The sequence below is a fragment of the Amphiura filiformis genome, chromosome 10 (assembly GCF_039555335.1).
Source record: "Amphiura filiformis chromosome 10, Afil_fr2py, whole genome shotgun sequence".
In the NCBI taxonomy this organism is placed as follows: domain Eukaryota; kingdom Metazoa; phylum Echinodermata; class Ophiuroidea; order Amphilepidida; family Amphiuridae; genus Amphiura; species Amphiura filiformis.
The window spans coordinates 38,050,774-38,066,355 of record NC_092637.1 but is presented as its reverse complement, the minus strand read 5'-3'; the positions used below and the strand labels follow the sequence as shown (position 1 = coordinate 38,066,355).

General features: G+C 35.4%; 1 non-coding gene across 1 annotated transcript; it reads left to right on the top strand.

Moving 5' to 3' along the window:
• Positions 1-15,261: 15,261 nt before the first annotated feature.
• On the top strand, positions 15,262-15,334 carry Trnaa-cgc (transfer RNA alanine (anticodon CGC)). The gene has a single exon. It is a non-coding gene; the product is annotated as a tRNA-Ala (tRNA).
• Positions 15,335-15,582: the final 248 nt, after the last annotated feature.

Here is a 15,582-nt window from a genome sequence, read left to right as displayed (position 1 = left end):
GGGGCATTGCCTAGTTAACGTCACTGTGTGCAAAATAACCGGCTAATATTGTTTGTACTTTTTTTAAATTCTAGAAAATATAGTTTTGTAACATGTCCTAATTTTGTAGCTAACTTAGATGTTTGGAAATATTCGCACTTTGGTGTTTTAGTAAGGAAGGGCACGCATGCAAAATTCCCTGTGTAAATCGAATGCAACTTTTAGTGACTATTACTCACTTCTCTCTTCCGAAGGGCATTAAAGCTAAACCACTTGACGGATATTTTTTTGTACTTGCGGTCAATCAACATGATCAAGAATAATGTATTGCATCTGCAAATGTTCGTACCTCCCTGATATGCAAGTGACAAATAGTAGCAAAAACAACTCCCATATCTGTCCATAACTTTGGTCAGTGGAGCGAGCCAGGGGATTTCAAGTGGGTGATTATTGATTGGCAAGTGCCATATTTGGGTGCGGGCTGGCCTAGACTTAATCGATTGATTTTGCTTGAGTAATTTCATGTATAAACCAGGTTTAAGTACTGCAAAGGTCGAATCATGTTTGCAGTGTAGTAGGCCTATAACTGCGCTATGTTTTGCCCCGGTATTTTGCCCTTAATGAGCGACACACAAAATACATGGCGAAGTCTGTAGGCCTAATCTCCTTGATTCATATACATGTATACTTACTCTGGTGAATAATTACAAATCAAGACCCACCAATTGTTTTCACCCTCATATGTAGGGCATAACGCCACACCACATCCAACATGGGTTGACTTTGCCCACACAACCTTTATAAAAGAATCAGATTACTTTTTATTTATATAGAATACGTAATATCCCGATAGTATTTCTTATTTGCATAAATGTTTGTTATAGTGTATACCGGGAGTGTATATAACCCATCCACCTCACTGATCTTTAACCCCCCCCAAAAAAAATAATGGATAATGTCAGAATTATTATTGACAACTAGCGAGATGCCCACTCTCCGGTGGGCCCACGCTATCTGAGTATTCCCCGGAGCGATCACTACGGGAAGAATCGCTGAACAGGTTACTTAGCAGATAAAGGGTGAGAAACAGACTATTGACATAGATAATCGGTGTCTTGTTGAGGTATGGTGAGCATGTTAGTCGCTCGGAAGCGAGACCCCGTAGTGGTCGAGCCTTCCGAGACACTGATATGCGATTACCGATTATCTATGGCAATTGTTAGTTTCGAACCGTTTTCTTTCATATATGGCGAGCCAAAATAAATGAATTTATTGTATTGGTTCATTCATTTTCCAACAGACAAAACGGAAAAGTTGGTAAGAATCTGGTAAAAGTTGAGGGTTTTTCCCAAAATAAACCCACCTCGAGACAGTGTAATATTCTTCCCAAGTGTCCTGTGTTTGAGTCTAGTGACAAATACAAGTAATTTAATCAAATCAACACGGAATTGATCTCAATCTGTATTTGAAGTGGTTTGGAAGTTAATTCGCTTGCATAGTTAATCTCGATGGAGTGTATTTACCCGGTGACTATTGTTATTAAAATTTATGCGCGCGAATCAAGGCAATTTCCATTGTTCTTGGCCCTGCAGTGTGCGTGCGCATCGTATTTTGTTCAGGGAACGTCCATTTTAAATCGCCCGCCACATTTCAAAAAGTACAAGAAAGCCATTGAACAGTGTAGCGGTTCGTTCAAGCATATCAATAGAACAGTCCCTCGCCTTTGTTGACAAACAATGATGTCAAGTGGTCTATAAGCAGATATTTGAAGAACCCAGTAACGCATTGTCCATTGGTACTCCCCATTATGGGTAGGTCACAGTAATGCTTTGCACTCCCAGCCTGTAAGAGTACCGCGGATTGGCTGCAAAGCTCTCCTGGACGGATAGTATCCCGGGGGTGCTTGTCTAGTAGCTAATTTGCATGGACCGTTGAGCGTTTTTTGGTTCGGGCGGACAAAGGTAGAGTGTCTCCTTCGTCCTATGTTTTAATCAAGTGTGCCTTATTATTCAATTAAGTAGGCCTACTTTTAAGGGACACAAAACAAACAAATTTGCATTATTCAAATATATTTAAATAGAATATGCATAAACTTGTGTAATATATTCAGGTTAGCGCTGATGGTTTAAAATATATAAATTACAGCCCTCTATTATTTTATCCGTGAAAACGTGCAGCATAAATCTAATGCGCGCGGGGGACATGAGCCGAAACAATTTTTATTTTGCATATGGTCGCAGGTTCGAGCCCCGGCAACGTCATCGTGATGTGCCTATGAGTAAGGCACTTTATCTCGACTACTCCTCTCCACTCAGTTGCACACATGAGTACGGCCATTCTTAAATGCTCGGAAGGTAACATACTCGCTGTGGAGGAGGTGTGGAGATACCCATAACATTTCACGGTGGAGTTTGGCCTAATCGCTAACGAAAGAGAGATGGGCACTCCGTCATGTAAAAAAAAAAGGTTCGACTCCTTGACCTTTAAAAACAAGGCTATGAGGGGACATTGTCTATAGGGAGAAATAATAGCTTCCCCTTTACGTTACCCACCTAAATTTTAACGACTTAGCGGACTACGTTTCTTCTTATGTAACGTTTAAGATAGAGGGGGACACTCCCTCTAAACTGTAATTGAAGCACTTAAGGCTTAGTCTTGTGGTGTTTTAGTACACTATTTGGCATTACAAACGGTAGAAATTTGAGAAAATTTAGGGCGTCGCTCTAGAGCAAATCATTTATTATGGCTTTAAGCGGAAGGTGTAAAGCCCTTGTATTTTCCAAAATTAATTGAAACCCTCTCTTTTTAACTTTTCCCTGGGTCCTCTCTTTTAAAACAGGACCTTTTCACCTTGGGATTTGGTTGTAAGGAGGGTATTGTTCTCTTTTTATGTTCTTTAATATCCTTTATATCATGATGTTTTTATATATATATATATATCTGTGAGCTGCACAGCAGTTCAGCTTTTAGGTGCGAGTGTGTTTGAATAAACCATGAATAATAATAAATAATAATAAAATATCATTTATAAAACGTACCGGAACTATAGTATTATTGACTTACGTGGAAGTATTGAAAACACATGCCCTTGCAACTATTTGAGTCGTAAGTATAGTTCTGATATTCATTATACCACTTATTGGTCGCATCAACGCCACCCTGAGGTAACTTTAAAGTGCCACCGGCAGCATATTGGTTTTGGTTGGATCGATCGTGTCCCCTTCTACAAGCTGCAGCCCATTGTTCAGCCGCATTAGCCTCATTGTCATCCCAATACTAGATAATTTAAAACGAAGATAAACGATTTTTTTTAATCCATGGTGAACTTCATTGGGGCAGCTACATTCTAAAAACTCCGTGATGTCAAACACCGACAAAGTGTTCCAGGAGGACCACACCCACGGATGTTGATTTATAGTGTCTTCTGCTTAATATTTTTAAGGTTTACACTCTTTGGTGTTAACTGCTAATTTGCCTCTGTTTGGTGTTCATTTGACACTTTCCCAGTGTTCTAAGTGTAACATTTGATTTAATATTGTAACAGCATGTATTTTCAGATTATAAATAACTTTGATCTGTAAGCAGTCCAGCAAAGTGCAGTGTTTTTAATACAAAGGTTTTTTTTGCAGAGACAGCCGGTCGTGTTAACATGGTTAATATACATTTAGCCATTGAATGGTGGGTAACTTGATTGCCAGCCTCATCCCCCTACTTTTCCCATTTACAATGCAGATTTTGGTATCAGGTGAAAGCTCATATTTTCTTATTAACATGTTGAATTAGACATTCCAAATCGGTATATTTCGGAGAAATCATCAAAAAACTGTCGAATTAGCCTCGACTGTGGTATACTAATTCAATAGTTGTTTGATGATATCTTCGGAAATACAATGATTTGGAACTCCTAATTTCAATATGTTAATGAGATCTCTCATTTGATATCAATTTATTAAATGATCATGATGATTATCATTAATAAAATCACTGTAGACTACCAGAATCACGCTGTGTAAATGTCAGTAATTATATTAAGAATTAGTCACATTTAAAAGGAACATTTACATTTACGCAAAAATATTCTTGAGTAAAAAAAAAAATATTAAATTTTAAAAACTAGATAAAATATCTAAGACCCATTTTTTTTTTTTTTTTAAATTTTGACCAACACTCACCAAGAAATGGTTTAGAAATGCTAAATTTAGCTAAAATATTATATAAAATATCTGATTTTCGCGCACATTTCAAATATTTTGGTGAAGATAATTCAAAGATTCTTGTAAACAAATCAAAAATTGGGTTAATGTTAATTAACTGACCAATTCCTGCACCTCGAAGGCTGCTTCCGGTTTTTTTGATTTGTTTACAATAATGTTTGAATAATCTGATTTATTGACAATCCTGATGAACTTATTTGCGGGTATTTGAAGTTGATCAAAATTAAAATCGGGTCCTAGATATTTTTATCGATCAAAATTAAAATCGGGTCCTAGATATTTTTATCTAGTTCTTAAAAATTAATATTTTTCTTTACTCAAGAATTTTTTTGTTATGTTTTGCCAAAAACAATTTGGTAAAAAAAAACCCTGGTATTGTGTTTTTCTCATTTTTTTTTTTTTTATGTTACATCAATGGTGAATTTTTCCAAGTCTCTGTGATTGTAATCATAATTATATATACTTTCATATACTTTAGACCAACAGTTTAGCAATTATGAATGATGCTCCATAATATTCCAGGATTAAGACCACCATTAAGAGGTTGGATGTCATTGTCAGTATCCAGCCTCTTAACTTCAGCCAATTCCTTGTGGCCACAACAGAACACTAACGACTTTATCCAAGAAAACCATCAGTTTAGATCAAGATGCAAGATACTTGTGGTCACTAAATATGAAAAACTTATAATCTATAATCTTGTTGATTCAAATTGCTATTGTATTGTAAGCTTGCTTGCTACATGTTTGTACTGATTTTAGTAAATATGTTTTGGCTTTGTTTCTGGTAGTATTTTTGCATTTTGTATAGGAGGTCAACATTTGAGGTTTTGCTTAGGCTAGGTTAAGCTTATTGTCTTTCATTTTACCTCCCCCATCTTATTGTATTTATTGCTATGTAATCTTAATCTAATTCAATCACGAAAAGCACATTAAATGAAGTTACTTGCCACTCCATTCATTTAGAAAGGTGTGTTGTGCCCAAGTAGCATGTATTCGCCGCAGAAGTGATGATGTAACAGGATTAACTACCATAGCAATAGATGAATACAATTTTTGAATTATATCGTCTTTAAATTTGTCATGAAATTTATCAGTCCTCTAAGTAAATTGTGTAAATCTAATGATATGTACTTAAAGTGTATGTAGCTGGGATAAAAAGCCGTCCATCATAAGAAAATTTTGACCTTCCATATTAAAGATATAGATTATCCCATCAAAATGTATTATTTACTAAGTTTACTTTGAGGACTGTTAAGTATCAAAATATAAAAATATCAAAGTTTAATAATTTGCCATACAATTTATATCATATCGTGAATTTTTGATATCATAAGGACATTCTGGATATTCAGAATGCAATTCGATATGTCTGATGTGTTCTCAGGTCCCACAAAAGATACTGTGCAAACGTTGTTACCGGTTTCCTAAATTTTATCGCATCATTCAAATACATTGGATGGAGTTGCTTATCGATTCATTGGTACTTTACTCTAACACCGAAGTCAATATTGTGTGATTTTCTTTAACTACTTATAAAATCAACAATTCATGTCGGGAACCAGATACCATTATATCTGATTTGAAGATTGATATCCTTTTCAAACGAGGACATGAATGCAAACACACAGACAAAATACGGCGCCATAGTGCAAGATCACGTGAGGTGTCACATGTTTTGTGACTTCAAATACTGACAATCACTGCTGCCTGACGGGATTAAAGTAAAAAAAACCAACAAAATAATACAAAAACCGTAAAGTTAGTGCTATCCTCCTGTAAATACCAGACACAGTTACGATGCAAATTCGGTAGGGGTAAAGGAATATTTTAGGGTGATCTCGTGCTACTAGTGCAGGAGACCTTGATCATCCGGAAGTATTTGATAAGTATTTGATATTTTAGAACTTTATCTAGCGAATTGTATATTAAAATGTCGTAAAATCTCGTCTACAAGCATATAGTGTTTTTATGAAAGCTAAATTAATTCGAACCAAGCGTAAATATACCAATACAATAGATTGGTCTTAAAATAATACTTGTTTGTATATGCTTGGATCCGTAATTTATTTGCTCAAACTCCATAATGGCGCTTGAACTAATGTAGCTTTCATCAGAAGCACTCTATATGCTTGTAGACGAGGTTTTACGGTAGGTGAAAATGCTGGAGGGCTTCTCACAGCAGTGCATGAAATAGCACGACAGTTTTTGTTATATATTTAGAGACTGTGCAATAATTATGAGCCCCCTGGGGGTAAAATAGCTCGCCAAAAATCGCTTGCCCACCCCTCTCGGCCCGCCAAAAATCGTCGCCCTCCTCTCGGCCTGCAAAATATTCCTTGCCCCCTCCCCCCTCCTTTGCACATGCCAAATTTTTGAGATCCCCATTTATAAACTTTGCACATTTAAGCGTTTCCGTATTGTTTTAGAGCGTTTTATTTAAAAGGCGCCCCATGAATGCGTGCCAAAAATTGCCTGCCCCCTCCAGATCGCCAAAAATGCCCCCCCCCCAGTTTTACCCTCCCACCAGAGAGAGAGAGAGAGAGAGAGAGAGAGAAAGAGATGTTTGAGTGGTTTTTATTAGCTAAGTTGCTCCTTACTTTTAGTATACATATATAGTATTACTAGTAACATACCTAATAAATCTGGTACTCCAGTTTTGACACCCAATTTCTGTTCAAACTCCTGAAAATGAAAAAAAAAGAGAAAACAAAGATAGAGAGAGTGTCTCGAAAGTCATTTACCCATAATAACCCGCGTAAAAAGTGATGGATTATTCAATTGTATTCAATCAATCAATCAATCAAATTTATTTCCATCAAAATTAAAACATACAAATAACAAAACATGATAAAAACGATGGAGGAGACACAACTAGAAGGAGAAGCATGTAAAATGTTGTGCCCCCTTAAAAGAAGGGCCTAAATATATAAACACAGATACACAAAATGAAAAACAAATACCTCACACTCACACCCGCACACCCCACCACAAAAATGTCATAGGCAAGCAATAAAAAGGTATACACATTATACAATTAAGTATAATAAATTTATTCATATCAAATTCAGTAGTATCAACCAAATGTTACCATATCAATGAATAAACTGATGTGTATCTGATGTGTTCTCAGGTCCCACAATAAATAGCATACACACAGCTGGACGAGTCAACTACGCGAACCGCACTTTGCGTATAGCGTAACTGATGCGCGCTTTTGTCAATTTACGCGGGCATAATTAACAGTAAAACAACTCCAATAATTCTGGATATTTGTGAATACTTTTTGTGTTGCGGATTGATCATTTTTCTTGTAGCTCTCTGTCTGTTTCTACACTTTTGGTGATTTCTCGGGTGCAGAACAAAGTGATTCAACCATTAAAACAATGTTTTCCATGCATTATCGAGGGCAGGATGTCAATGTTGTGAACAAGTTTGATTTAGACTCATTTTACCTAAATTGTCAAATCTCAAAGACGCAAAATGCCAACAACACCATCTTTGAGGCAAACATACTCAAAGACAATGCCTTTGAAGAAATTGTGACCCTTGATTATATAAAAACTCATAAAAAAGGGGTATAAGTTGGGTTGCGTTTTGTTGGGACACCATGTATTCCTGTTTTGGTGTCCAATAAAAAAGGTTGTACCACGTAATAAAGACCCATTTTTTTTTTCTTTTAAATTTTGACCAACACTCACCAAGAAATGGTTTAGAAATGCTAAATTTAGCTAAAATATTATATAAAATATCTGATTTTCGCGCACATTTCAAATATTTTGGGTGAAGATAATTCAAAGATTCTTGTAAACAAATCCAAAATTGGGTTAATGTTAATTAACTGACCAATTCCTGCACCTCGAAGGCTGCTTCCGGTTTTTTTTTATTTGTTTACAATAATGTTTGAATAATCTGATTTATTGACAATCCTGATGAACTTATTTGCGGGTATTTGAAGTTGATCAAAATTAAAATCGGGTCCTAGATATTTTTATCGATCAAAATTAAAATCGGGTCCTAGATATTTTTATCTAGTTCTTAAAAATTAATATTTTTCTTTACTCAAGAATTTTTTTGTTATGTTTTAAAAAAAAAACAATTTGGTAAAAAAAAACCCTGGTATTGTGTTTTTCTCATTTTTTTTGCCCAAATGTGACATCACTGGTGAATTTTTCCAAGTCTCTGTGATTGTAATCATAATTATATATACTTTCATATACTTTAGACCAACAGTTTAGCAATTATGAATGATGCTCCATAATATTCCAGGATTAAGACCACCATTAAGAGGTTGGATGTCATTGTCAGTATCCAGCCTCTTAACTTCAGCCAATTCCTTGTGGCCACAACAGAACACTAACGACTTTATCCAAGAAAACCATCAGTTAAGATCAAGATGCAAGATACTTGTGGTCACTAAATATGACAAACTTATAATCTATAATCTTGTTGATTCAAATTGCTATTGTATTGTAAGCTTGCTTGCTACATGTTTGTACTGATTTTAGTAAATATGTTTTGGCTTTGTTTCTGGTAGTATTTTTGCATTTTGTATAGGAGGTCAACATTTGAGGTTTTGCTTAGGCTAGGTTAAGCTTATTGTCTTTCATTTTACCTCCCCCATCTTATTGTATTTTGTTATTTTCTATTTTGTATATTTTTTAATGATGGAAATAAAATAACTATGAACTATGATCTATGAAATGTATGGGTCAGTATAGATTATTATTTTCTTTGTTCGCTCACAACATCAAGGATGTTATTTAGTTTAATATATTCGTTTCGAGGTAGACCAACGAATAAACACACTAGAAAGGATAGACTAAACAAAGTACAAAAGATTTACCATGTACTCCATATCTTCTGCTGATGGTGACACCTGACCCCTTAACTCATTATGTCTGTTTAATATGGCATCCTTCTCAGCCTTGCTTAAAGTCACTATCTTACCAGTAGTCTGTCTTTTCACGACTTCGGCGTCACCATTAGTAATATCTATCATTCACACACAATCAAAATAGGTACAGAAAACACATGGGTACATAATGTTATAATCTTTATACTATAATTTATTATAAGTCGTGTTCACACGGTCGGACATAAGTGAGTTATTACCGGTAATAAGCGACTTATAACCGGTAATAGTGACTTATTACCGGTGATAAGTGACTTTTACGTCTCTTATTACCGGTAATTATTCCGACCGTGTGAACACGACTATAGTGACATAAACATTAAAATAATAGTAGACAATAAATTACGACATAATAACTCGCATTGTTAACTTTTGTTTGTTTGATCATAGAAGTAATAAAACAGAGGTTGCACAAACGTGCTATGTAATCTTAATCTAATTCAATCACGAAAAGCACATTAAATGAAGTTACTTGCCACTCCATTCATTTAGAAAGGTGTGTTGTGCCCAAGTAGCATGTATTCGCCGCAGAAGTGATGATGTAACGTCTTGAATTATATCGTCTTTAAATTTGTCATGAAATTTATCAGTCCTCTAAGTAAATTATGTAAATCTAATGATATGTACTTAAAGTGTATGTAGCTGGGATAAAAAGCCGTCCATCATAAGAAAATTTTGACCTTCCATATTAAAGATATAGATTATCCCATCAAAATGTATTATTTACTAAGTTTACTTTGAGGACTGTTAAGTATCAAAAATATAAAAATATCAAAGTTTAATAATTTGCCATACAATTTATATCATATCGTGAATTTTTGATATCATAAGGACATTCTGGATATTCAGAATGCAATTCGATATGTCTGATGTGTTCTCAGGTCCCACAAAAGATACTGTGCAAACGTTGTTACCGGTTTCCTAAATTGTATCGCATCATTCAAATACATTGAATGGAGTTGCTTATCGATTCATTGGTACTTTACTCTAACACCGAAGTCAATATTGTGTGATTTTCTTTAACTACTTATAAAATCAACAATTCATGTCGGGAACCAGATACCATTATATCTGATTTGAAGATTGATATCCTTTTCAAACGAGGACATGAATGCAAACACACAGACAAAATACGGCGCCATAGTGCAAGATCACGTGAGGTGTCACATGTTTTGTGACTTCAAATACTGACAATCACTGCTGCCTGACGGGATTAAAGTAAAAACCCAACAAAATAATACAAAACCGTAAAGTTAGTGCTATCCTCCTGTAAATACCAGACACAGTTACGATGCAAATTCGGTAGGGGTAAAGGAGTATTTTAGGGTGATCTCGTGCTACTCTCTCGTGCACACTAGTGCAGGAGACCTTGATCATCCGGAAGTATTTGATAAGTATTTGATATTTTAGAACTTTATCTAGCGAATTGTATATTAAAATGTCGTAAAATCCCGTCTACAAGCATATAGTGTTTTTTATGAAAGCTAAATTAATTCGAACCAAGCGTAAATATACCAATACAATAGATTGGTCTTAAAGTAATACTTGTTTGTATATGCTTGGATCCGTAATTTATTTGCTCAAACTCCATAATGGCGCTTGAATTAATGTAGCTTTCATCAGAAGCACTCTATATGCTTGTAGACGAGGTTTTACGGTAGGTGAAAATGCTGGAGGGCTTCTCACAGCAGTGCATGAAATAGCACGACAGTTTTTGTTATATATTTAGAGACTGTGCAATAATTATGAGCCCCTGGGGGTAAAATGGCTCGCCAAAAATCGCTTGCCCACCCCTCTCGGCCCGCCAAAAATCGTCGCCCTCCTCTCGGCCTGCAAAATATTCCTTGCCCCCTCCCCCCTCCTTTGCACATGCCAAATTTTTGAGATCCCAATTTACAAACTTTGCACATTTAAGCGTTTCCGTATTGTTTTTAGAGCGTTTTATTTAAAAGGCGCCCCATGAATGCGTGCCAAAAATTGCCTGCCCCCTCCAGATCGCCAAAAATGCCCCCCCCCAGTTTTACCCTCCCACCAGAGAGAGAGAGAGAGAGAAAGAGATGTTTGAGTGGTTTTTATTAGCTAAGTTGCTCCTTACTTTTAGTATACATATATAGTATTACTAGTAACATACCTAATAAATCTGGTACTCCAGTTTTGACACCCAATTTCTGTTCAAACTCCTGAAAATAAAAAAAAAAGAGAAAACAAAGATAGAGAGAGTGTCTCGAAAGTCATTTACCCATAATAACCCGCGTAAAAGTGATGGATTATTCGATTGTATTCAATCAATCAATCAATCAATTATTTCCATCAAAATTAAAACATACAAATAACAAAACATGATAAAAACGATGGAGGAGACACAACTAGAAGGAGAAGCATGTAAAATGTTGTGCCCCCTTAAAAGAAGGGCCTAAATATATAAACACAGATACACAAAATGAAAAACAAATACCTCACACTCACACCCGCACACCCCACCACAAAAATGTCATAGGCAAGTAATAAAAAGGTATACACATTATACAATTAAGTATAATAAATTTATTCATATCAAATTCAGTAGTATCAACCAAATGTTACCATATCAATGAATAAACTGATGTGTATCTGATGTGTTCTCAGGTCCCACAATAAATAGCATACACACAGCTGGACGAGTCAACTACGCGAACCGCACTTTGCGTATAGCGTAACTGATGCGCGCTTTTGTCAATTTACGCGGGCATAATTTGGTCAATTTCATTGACTCGAGCAGTAAAACAACTCCAATAATTCTGGATATTTGTGAATACTTTTTGTGTTGCGGATTGATCATTTTTCTTGTAGCTCTCTGTCTGTTTCTACACTTTTGGTGATTTCTCGGGTGCAGAACAAAGTGATTCAACCATTAAAACAATGTTTTCCATGCATTATCGAGGGCAGGATGTCAATGTTGTGAACAAGTTTGATTTAGACTCATTTTACCTAAATTGTCACATCTCAAAGACGCAAAATGCCAACAACACCATCTTTGAGGCAAACATACTCAAAGACAATGCCTTTGAAGAAATTGTGACCCTTGATTATATAAAAAACTCATAAAAAAGGGGTATAAGTCGGGTTGCGTTTTGTTGGGACACCATGTATTCCTGTTTTGGTGTCCAATAAAAAAGGTTGTACCACGTAATAAAATTTAATCTACATAGCTCAGAAAATTTATGAAATCCAAAAATATTTACTAGTATCATAACCAAAAGTATTGGTAAAATTAATTTATGGACATTCTGGGTATATTGAAATATTACTTGGTTATTATGTATCTATAATAAACGGATCCAAAAAAGTAAGGTCCTAAATACATTTTGGTATAATCCAAAAACGACTTGATCAATTCTCAAGTTAACAAGTGAACGGGGTTTTGTTGTATCTTTTATTATATTCACTGAGAAAAATACAGCCATTTATAAAATTATAAACTTTTCTATAGGCTTTTTATGCATCACTTATGGTTTCAGACCTCTTTCACTTAAAGCAAATGAATCAAAATATATTCAGCAATTAATATGTCCCTATTATTATCTAAATAAGTTTTGATTGATTGATTTTTATACATTTCAAACATGTGTTATGGTTCACTGAGACATCATATAGCCATTTGTGAAATTTTACACATAAACAAAAAGTTGAATTTTCTACATTGGCTTTTTGTATGCATTAATAAGCGTAAATTTAACAATATTTTTCATTGTAATTAAATTTATTAGGAAGAACAACTGTAACTTCAATGATATTGATAAATCTTTTGTTCATTGATTAATTTAACCAATGGACTAATATGTTTTTAGTTAAATCTTTTATGCTTGATCCCAATACACTTATTCTATTGGTCACTTCTTGAACGGTTCATTTATATGGGTGGCCGTTATCAAGACTCAACTTGTTACAAGCGGACAAGTGAGGGACAACACCACCTTAAAGGATTTTGCAGCAAATCCTGCAGCATGTGGGGAACCAGCTTGATCAACAGCAGAGAAAAACAATGCTTGGAAGACATCTCACATGAAGGAAGACCTATACATTATTGAAAGGCATTAATAAACTGCGGCATTCATTTTAATTATTCACTGAACTATAAAAACTGTTTTTGATGTGTGACACCTAAATCAGAAAAAACCTTAAATTAAATTAAATTAAAGATGCTTCTTTTTGATTAAATTACTCACTTAAAACTGTCAAACACATGTTGAAGCATAAAAAGCCTATGTAGAAAAATGCAACTCTTTTTTGGCCGGAAATTTAATAAGATAACAAAAAGTAGCAACAAAAACCCGCTCATTTGATGCATAACTAATCAGTCTATGTTTCAAACCTTACAACAAGATAATTGATCAAGCTGTTTTTGAATTATACCAAAATGTCTTAGGGGGACTTTCCCCGCTGGACTTGCTTTTATGGAACCGTTTAGTAACTTGAGTTGATGGTCCGGATGACTGGGAAACAAACTTGCCTATTTAAATTCAGATTTGAATTAATAACAGAAAACAAGTCGAACAAACAAAAAACAAAGTAATTACCTCAGACTGTGGAACGGCTGCGGAAGTCAAAGAAGTCAAAGCCAAGAGAAACAAACCGATTGCTGCCATGATTTGGGTCCTCGTTGCACAGCTCACGAAACGATGCCAAAATGGTTCCAATAGAGAATGATGAAGCTAATAAATGGGTGATGGATTTATAGACAACAAATTGTACATATCTCTCTTCTCCGTTGTAATTGTGCACTAGGTGGTGGTTTATAATTCAGAAAGTTAATGGAATTATAATCCATTCCATGTTTTTAAAATCATTTTCGACCTGACCTAGTTGCACATGAACTGGATATCACAGACATGATCTATAAATGAAAAATGTAATGCTTTTAGTTTTGCGTATAAGCTGGCAACTAACCCCAAAGTGGTGCCCCTATAACAGGGGCGTAGCCAGGTTTCTTGGTGGGGGGGGGGGGGGCAAAAAACAAACACAAAAGCTCGTCTACCCTTAATGCAACTAATAACATTTTCCACTATTGGAGATATTTTGGTGGCTGTCTCATCATATACAAGGTGTCCCATAAAAAGTTACATGTAGAAAATGAACCGCATTTTGTGATGGTAGAACAAAACAGGGGTGCCCCGAGTGGCTAACCATCAAAATATCGCACAACAAAAGTTAAACATAAGCACACCTTTGTTTGAGATCTTTTCTTTATTATCTTTTATGTTTCTCTTATTTTTCATTATTGAACTTATTGCACAAAAGGAACATATTGCAAAATTAAATATTGTACACTGAAAATAAATCAGTTTTGCTTCTTGACTCTTGTTGGTAAAAATTAAGGAAGATGGTCATTAAAGAAGAACACGTTTTTGGTGAAAGCAGTTCTGCACGCTGTATCTCCTGTTATTAACATAGTGAAATAAATAACAATCTTTTGCATTTAGACCTTGCTTGGATTTTGTTGACTTGAAATCGCTGCTGTTTGTTTTACATTTTGACTGAAATAGAACTGAACAAGTTTTATTCTTTGTTTATCAAAATAGCCTACTAAATCTGCCATGCTATGGCTCGGCCTACTCAAGTACCCCGCCAAAATGCACGGTGGCGATAATGAACTTCGTGTTGCATTATGTCACGTAGAGCTTGGTCAGGAATGCCTGGAATGCGGGCTAAGTACGTAAGTTGTGAACTTGACATTCACAGGGGTACTAGTAGAGGGTACATAGATTATGTCATGAAAAGGATATTTATATTTGTTAACATTAATTTAGATAATTTTCAAAAATCTACATGTAACTTTTTTTTGGGACACTCGGTACCACGGAACAGAAGAAGAACTAAAGACAGGGATTAACTATCTTAACGTAATTCTTCTTTCCCCTGTATATTGATTATATTAAGAATAACGATTAAGCATTATTAAGTTAATCTCGTGCGCTAGTTTGAAATGTTTGAATGTTTCTATGTTCCAGTGCAAGATGCGTAAGCCATTTTCCTTGTTTATATGATTATATTAGGCTGGTGGGTAAACATCATTAATTGATCTCGTACACTGGTATGTAATTTGTGTTGTTTGTACTGTTTACCCTGACTGCTAATATTCATAAGTACTAGACTTAAATCATGTTTATCAGGGACAGTCTGTGTAGCTCAGTGGTTAGAGCGCTCGCCCCGCAAGCGAGAGGTTCGGGGTTCAAGTCCCCGCACAGGCAGGTACGTTTGGATGCAGGTCAACTGTGCCACATGTGTACAAAAGGCAGACATACCAAGGCCAGAACCCTTGTGTTATGGGAATGTATGTAAGCATCCTCTGATATTGAATAAAAACTTATTGGTAAAACTTTTTGTACTGGTATGTTTTACCAGGGACCATACACGGTCCCTGGTTTTACCAGAAAGTAAAACTCAAGTAAAACTTTTTGTACTGGTATGTTTTACCAGGGACCATACACGATCCCTG